This window comes from Solanum dulcamara, chromosome 2 (genome assembly GCF_947179165.1).
Source record: "Solanum dulcamara chromosome 2, daSolDulc1.2, whole genome shotgun sequence".
In the NCBI taxonomy this organism is placed as follows: domain Eukaryota; kingdom Viridiplantae; phylum Streptophyta; class Magnoliopsida; order Solanales; family Solanaceae; genus Solanum; species Solanum dulcamara.
Genome location: NC_077238.1, coordinates 59,623,722 through 59,632,263, shown reverse-complemented (window position 1 = coordinate 59,632,263; position 8,542 = coordinate 59,623,722). Strand labels below are relative to the sequence as shown.

The 8,542-nt window shown below is 36.5% G+C and overlaps 1 pseudogene; it reads left to right on the top strand.

Annotated features, from left to right (window-relative positions):
- Positions 1 to 452: 452 nt before the first annotated feature.
- Positions 453 to 571, top strand: LOC129881217 (5S ribosomal RNA; annotated as a pseudogene).
- Positions 572 to 8,542: the final 7,971 nt, after the last annotated feature.

The window sequence follows — 8,542 nt, the reverse complement described above, 5'->3', positions numbered from 1 at the left end:
CTATCTGATCTGCAAAATTCAGACTAAGGTATCTTCAGCTGTATTTTGCCTTAGGAAAGGCTCACGTTGAGGGGCAAATGCCTGATGATAGAGTTTCATTCTTATTGAAAAGTACAGAACCCTCAACTATTATTAGAGGATAAGATAAGTTGTTTATGACTCAAGAATAGAAAGACTACTACATGGAGCACTCAAGATAGACGTGATCAATTAAGTACGAGTATTAGACGAAAAAAAGAATAGATAGCTACGAACTGAAGGTGTAGTATGTCAAATATATTGGTACAAAATCATATGCATATGAATAGTTGAAAATAAATAAGAGGATGACATGGGTACACCCTAAAAAGAGGGAAAGCGGACAATAGAAATACAAGTGTAAGAGAAAAACAACTGACGCTATCATATGTAAATAGGAAAGCTTAAACTTCAAACGAGATTCCATAAGGGATGGATGTGATCATGCCAACACTAATGCACCAGATCCCATCAGAACTCTGAAGTTAAGCGTGTTTGGTAAGAGTAGTACTAGGATAGGTGACCCCCTGGGAAGTGAAATAGGAAACAAAACTCAAGTATCCATACCTATTTCTTATGTCTACAAGTAATTCTAACCTTTGGAACTCTGATATTGATTTCTCAATGAAAGTATATGTTATGGCAATGGGACAGAGAAACTCTCCATATAGTTGGTATAAGATCCGGAGGAAGGTTTTGGTTCACATTCGAGGATGAATGCTCTAAAGGGGGGAAGGATGTTACACCCCGTACTTTTGTACCTTGAAAGACTTTTGTATCTTGAGAGGTTTTTGAGTTTCTTGGAAGGTTCTCAAGCTTCTTAAGCTTCTTAAGTTTCTTGAACCTCTTAAGCTTCTTAAGTTTTTATTTAAACTTCTCAAGTTTCTTGAAAGGATCATAAGCTTCATATAAGTTTTCATGTGAGCCGGATAATCTATGACGCTATCAAACAACTCTAAGGAAGGGACAATGTGGCACCCCATAGAAGGGAAGATTGGAAATGTGGTTATGAGAATCCAGAAGGAATTGGAGGCTAAGTAATGAGTCATAGGACATAATTACTTACGTAAGATACTAATTTGAAAATCTTACATACTTAAGCTACTTGAGTACATACCAAGGTTACGTAGTAAAGGATTACATAGGTTTGTAAAGCAAGACAAGATTACGAATCCACGAGGAGGAAAAGAAAGAGACACGTGGCAGCCCATGAGAGAGTGCCACATGGAAGTATGAGGGAGTGCCACGTGGCAGCAGCTGCAGTAAGGGGGTGGGACCCACATGCCATGTGGCAGCTCTTAAGTGGAGGGGTGATGCGTTGGCCCTATAAGGGCTTGAAATGTGTCACCACTTAGGGGTTGACATGTGTCACCCCTTAAGGTGGCCTATATATAGATGTGTTTGAAGACTTTTAAGTCATCCTTATCCTTTAAGTTTCTTTTTATCCAAAAAAATTCAAGAAAAGTCTAGAAGAAAAGAGAAGAGAAACTTGAGCTAGAGAGAAGAGAGAGCTTCGGTTTTGGAGGAAAAAAAAAGGTAAGTCTCCAATTTTGTTCCGCGAATTAATTACCTAGGGTGCACCACGATGTTATTAAGGTGTTAGTAATGAAAATTTATGATTTGGATCAGCCCAAAACATTATCAAACAGCCACAAAGTTTTAGGCGCTCTAAAGGAACTTCCGAGGGAAGTTTTGGTGAGTTTCGGACAAGGTAAGGCTTTCCCTTTCAAATTGAAGTTTATGATGTTGTTATGGGGTATATTAAATGTCTTAAATGAGGCTAGAAGTGGAAGAATTTCATAAGGATCCTTGACGTTAGAAACAAACTAAATTGATGTCGCTAGCGTTAAATCGAAGTCGAGTAGTGGGTTCTCGTTGTGGTGCTGCAGGTGCAACTGGTTGGGTTGCGTGTTTCAGGGATTCAAACTGTTTTAACAAGGGTGTGTAAGCTTCTGGTTGCAGCCACACGACCATCCATTTGGTATGGTTAAAGATTTTATGAAATAAAGGTTAAAAACTCTATTTTGATATCGTAGTTTTGAGCTAGTGGTTTGGAGTTGTATTGAGTAATGTTGAAATGATTTACATTTTATATATGCTGATGGGTTTTTTTTGGTATGGTTTTTGACATGGTGGCTAATTTGAAATCTCGGTGATGTTGAAGTTATAGTGGTGATGCTGCCCGATTTTCGGTAACTTAGAAACTAGTAATGAACTAGTTGAGGAAAATGGACAAGGAAATGACCTCTATGGAGACTTGGTTGTAGAGTTGGAATTGGAAAGTGAAATTTCATTAACCTTTGTATTACTTTCATGTTAAATAGATTCAAGAGACGATGAGGCGAACGTGTAAGACTAATCCGTAAGAGGTATGTGAAGCTACCTCTTTTCTTTTGGCATGTTTTTGGCATAAGTATGTAAAGATACCCTTCTTTCCTTTTGACATGTATCGACACAAGTATATGATGATATATGTATATGATGACTCCATGAGGGAGAGTAGAGAGTATATAAGGCCTACCCTTTCTCTTCTTTTGGCATGTCCTAGATGTACGTAAAAGATGATACAATCTCGGAGGTGACTTCATTCCTATGTGTTTCTTACTCATCCTCTAATGTTGATACTCTTACAATAATTGAGCTATTGCTTCTCGAGTTTTTCTATACATTGGGAAGTAGTAAGTATGTAAAGCTAATCTTCCTTTCTTTTTGGCATGATCTTATGAGACAAATAGATGAAATGTATATGATTCCAAGAAAGTTCCTCTTTTTAAAGCCACTAGGATAACCAACTTCTTGATTCCCAAAAGATATTTGATGATGACCTGATACGGGAATATAATTCCAAAAGTTCCATTTTGACCTAATCCATAGTGGCAATCAAAAGGTACTTGATATGACTCTTGTCTTGGTTTTTGAATGATAACATATTTTGAGTAATCCATCGAGTCTCAAATACAATTGAAAATGCATATGGTTACACACTAGAGGGTCTGGTACGTATGTATATATAATATATGGATTGGGCCGAATGTTCCTCGGTATTACTATATGATATCTGGATCGGGCCGAACGTTCCTCAGCATTACTATATAATATATGGATCGGGCCGAACGTTCCTCGGTATTACTATATAATATATGGATCTGGCCGAACATTTTTTGGTATTACTATATAATATATGGATCAGGCCTAACGTTCTTTGGTATTACTTTATAATATATGAATCAGGCCGAATGCTCCTCGGCATTACTATATGATATGTGGATCGGACCGAACATTTCTCGGCATTACTATATGGTATATAGATCGGGACGTACATTCCTCGGCATTGTTATATGAGATAGCACTAATAGTATATAGATGCTTATGATAATAGAGTGATATAGTTGTTACACCAAGTCCCCGAACGAGCCGGGTATAGTACGTGATGATAGTATGTACGACTTTATGTTATAAGCTACAAGTACAGTAAATGATTAGATGTCATACTTTCCCCTGCATCCCTATACCAACTGTAATTTCCTTATGATGTTTATGCTTATATACTCAGTACATAAGTCGTACTGACCCCCTTTCTCGAGGGGACTGCGTTGATGCCCACAGGTACAAATGCACACTTTGGGGATCCAACAACGTAGGAGTTCCACTCAGCAGTTCAGAAGAGCTCCATAATGTCGGAGCCTAGTATTGGTATCAACCCTCGATGTGTATATTTAATTGTTCATGGGTACGGCAGGGGCCTTGTCCCTCCTTATGTTGCTGTTCTTACTCTTAGAGGTTTGTGGATATGTATGTGGGTTGTATATGTATGTGTGTATGGTTGTTCCTATATTTTGTGATGGCCTCGTTGGCTCATATGTTATCTTGCCTATCGATACATTATAACATAAACAGGGGATAGGTTCACATATAGTAGTAGGGGTATACGCGAGTGTCCAATTCGGGCACCTGTCATGGCCTACGAGATTGGGTCGTGACATTTCATCTTTATAAAAATTTGGTCTAGCAGAAATAAATTTAAGGACCAAAATATCTTTTAGGTAATCATTGGGTTATTCAGATAACAATCTTTTACTTCGTCTTATACCCATGACGGTAATCTACTAATTTGTAGAAAATTTGGAGAAGCAAGATAAATAGAATTTATGGCTCCAAAATCGTACCAATATGTAATTTCTTGTGGAGATGAATCTTGTAGGTAATTGATCCGAGGATATATTTCCGTAAAATAAATGTATCTGTTGGGAGTAGTTTTGAGAGAAAACAAATCTCTTATTATCTGTTCTTGATCTCCGATGGCTTGAAGTAGCTTATTGATTTTTTCTTTAGATCCCAAAGTAACTCCTTTTTGAGGCAATTGGGGTCTAAAAGATATTTTTTTATACTTATCTTGTCCCTGCGTAGTTATCGAGGTATTATCATCCTTTTGTGCTTTTATCAAGCTATTAATAATATCATAAAAATCATTGCATTGTCCAATTTTGGACTTTATCTAGGCACATATGCTGATTAATTTGTCAGCAATTAGTTGTTCACAATCGAAATTAGCTATTTCGATAATATCAGAAACTGCCGTTTGAATATCTTTGAAACCTTTATCGATATCTTGCATATGGTTTTTAATATCTTCCATCTCTGGTGAGAAAATCTGCTGCAATATCTTTGTTAGTTCGAACAATTTTGATATCGAAGGAATATTCGGATAATAGAATTTGCCATCTAATAAATTGTTTATATTCTGGTTTTGACAAAAGATTATTATGAACAAAAGCTTTTACTTGTGTATTATCAGTTCTGAGAGTAAATAATTTTGGTAGTAAGAAGTAATATAAATTTTGAAAACTTTTTACTACGACTAACAATTCTTTTTCATTAATATGATATCTAGTTTGTGTATCTGAAAAGGTTCCAGAACAATATCTACATAAACTTTCTCCTATCTTATTTTTATTAAGATCATAGTCTATCTTTTTTAATACACCGCTCCAAGATTGTTCTGAAGCGTCTGTTTCTATGATTAAATCATCACTATCCTTTGATAATTGTAATTTTGGTAGCTCTTTACAAATATATTTAATATTTTTTACTTTTTTCATTAAGACTTTATTAAATTCAAAACTTTGATCCTTTTTTAATAATTTCTGAAATGATTTTCTTAATTCAGCCAAATTCTGAATATAATTTGAAGCATAATTAAAAATTCCTAAAAAGCTTTGTACTTGCTTTTTATCAGTTAATTTATTTAGAAAAACAGATATCTTTTCGACTATATGACTTTGTAGCTTTATACCATTTCCATCAATTATCATACCCAAAAATTCTATTTCATTTTTTATTAGGCTTGCTTTCTTTTTAGAAAGTGTCAATCCATTTTCTAAACATAAGTTTGTAAATTTATTTAGGTGTGTCAAGTGTTCTTCAAAACTATCGGATAAAACTAAAATATCATCAATGTAGACAAATATATAATCATAATCTTTAAAGATATTATCCGTTTTGCTTTGTAATATCTATGGGGCATTTTTAATCCAAATGGCATGACTAACCATTCATACCGTCCTTAAGGGGTTGAGAAGACAGTATATTGAATACTATCTCTATTCATTTTTATCTGCCAAAATCCGCTTTTACAATTAAACTTAGAAAATATCTTTTTGTTAGTAGTTCTATTAATTAGACTTTCTTTATGTGGTAGGAAATATCCATCAAATATAGTATTATCATTTAATTTTTTATAATTAATAACCATCCTTGGTTTATTTCGTACTATCTCTGCATGGTTTCTAACCATAAAGGTTGGTGAACTATGAGGGGAGTTACTAGGTCTTATTATTCTAAGTGTTACACCCCGTACTTTGGTATCTTGAGACGCTTCTTAAGATTCTTAAGTTTCTAGGAAGGCTCTTAAGTTTCTTAGAAGTCGTCATGTGAATCGGGTAATCTATAATGCTATCAAATAATCCTAAGAAAAGGAAAAGGAGATACTCCATAAAAGAGAAGATTGGAAATAGGGTTATAAGAATCCGGAAGAAGTTGAAGGTTAAGTAGTGAGTCATAGGACTCGACCTACTTGTGAAAGCTATTACTTGGGACATTTTACATACTAAGCTACTTGAGTACACGTCGAGCTTAAGTAGCAAGGAATACATAGGCTCTTGAAGTGAGACGAGATTACGATCTCACGAAAGAGAAATAAGGAAACGACGTGCCTACTCGAAGAAAGTAGGTGATGTACCTACTTGGACAAGCAGGTGATGCACCTACTTAGGGTCAAGTAGGTGACACACCTACTTAAGGTGGTCCCCACTGCCATGTGGCAGCATATGGAAGGCTACATGGCGTGAGGTGGCACCCTAGGGGGATGCAACGTGTCACCCCTAGGGGGATACCACGTGTCACCTCCTAATAAAGGGTATGTATGTGTGTTAGGATGAGTAATATCTCATTTCAGCATCTATTCCTTAGCCAAATTTTGAGAGAAAACTAGAGGAGCTAGAGAGACTAGCTACGGGTTCTCTCCCATGCAAAGTAAGGCCCCAATTTTTTCTCCGTAAATTAATTATTTAAGGTATCCTACGGTGGTATAGAGGTTTTTAATACCGTAAAATTTCATGTTGGGGAAGCAAGGAAGAGATAGGAACAGTCCGCTAATTTTCAGCATGTTAAGAGAACTTTCGAGATAAGTTTTAGCAAGGTATGGCTTGGTTCTCTTCTCCCAAGTTTTTTAAGGGTTTGAACATGTTATTAGGGTGTTAATAATATAAATTTAAGGTTTGTATCAGTACCAAGCGGACAAAAAACAGCCGCGACATTTCAGTCGCGCTAGACGAACTTCCAAGGCGACTTTTGGCAAGTTTTGGCCAATTTCGGGTAAGGTGAGGTATTTACTTTCAACTTGAAGTTTATGGTGTGTTTAGGGAGTGTATTACGCCTTTTATATGTATTTAAGTATAAAAATTCCATATAGGGGCTTGACGTTCGAAACAAACTAAATGGAGTCGCTATAGTTAAATTGTAGTCAAGGCAAGGTGTTGTGCTTGTGGTGTGCTGCTGCAGGTGTGTGGTGGTGTGTTTCATGGACTAAAATTATTCTAAAGTAGGTGTGGTGGCTGATGGTTTCATCCACATGACCCCTCGTTTCGTATAATTAAAGGTTTTGCGAAATAAAGACTAGAAACCCTATTTTGGTATCGTAATTTTCAGCAAGTTTTTTGGAGCTTATGTTGTGTAATGTTGCCATGCTTCAGTTGTATATGAGCTGCAAGTTGTTTTTTTTGGTTGGATGTAGTGATTAGGGATCTAATTGGAAATTCGGATAGGGCATGTTATAGGGGAGGTGATGCCCCATTTTCGTTAACCCCTTAACTAGCTAAAGAACTAGTCGAGAAGACGAGCAAGGAAATGAGTTCTATGAATAATCGTGTGTAACTTAAGACACTGGAAAGTCTAGGGTTGTGGATGCTCGCTTGATTTAATGTTAAATAGGTTCAAGAGATGACGAGGCGAACGTGTTAAGAGTAATCCGTAAGAGGTATGTAAAGCTAACGTTTCCTTCTTTTGGCATGTTTTTGGCACAAATATGTAAAGCTAATCTTCCTTGTTGACATGGTTTTTATGAAGCAAGTATATGACTTTTATATGATTCCAAGGAAGTTCCTATTCATAGAGCCGCTAGGATGGCCAACTTCTTGATTTTCCAAAAGATATTTGTTATGCCTTGATATGTGTATATGATTCCTAAAAGTTCTATTTTGATATAACCCATAGTAACTTTCAAAAGGTACTTGATATGACTCTTTTCTTGATTTTGAATGATAGCTCATTTTGATTATTCCATCGAGTCCCAAATATGATTTAAATTGCATATAGTTTCTCACTACTCCACTTGTGGATGCCTCAATACTTCCTTCGATGAGCCCGGGCCAGGATTTTTTTCATACGTACTTTTCTGCATTGTTCGCCGTGCCCCAATGTGAGGGGGCAGGTACGACCTGTACATGAGATTTATGGAGTTATGATGTTCCATGTACATATATGATATGATATGATCTGATATGACCATCTGATATGATATGATCTGTTATAGAGATATTCCCTACTCTAAAGTTACGATGTGCTGGGGCGCCGGTAATAGGGCAACAACCACGATTTATTCACCGAGTCCCATAATGGGGCCAAATATGGCATATATTTTTCTGCGTACCTTATCTGTGGTTATGATAAGCATTTTGATATTTCTGGATACTTTGCTCATTTTTGCACATTCTGCTCTGGTAATGACTTTACTTAATACAATCCATGCTTTACATACTTGGTATATTTTCCGTACTGATCCTCTTTTTTTTTGGGGGGGGGGGCTGTATTTCATGCCCGCAGGTACAGACACTCGGTTTGCTGATCTGCTCGCCTAGGACATCCACTCTGTTGGTTGGCAGTGGTCCTTTGTCCGGAGCCTTATTTTGATACTAACTTTTCTGTTGTACCTTTGTACATGTTGGTTAAGGTTACGACGGGGCCCTGT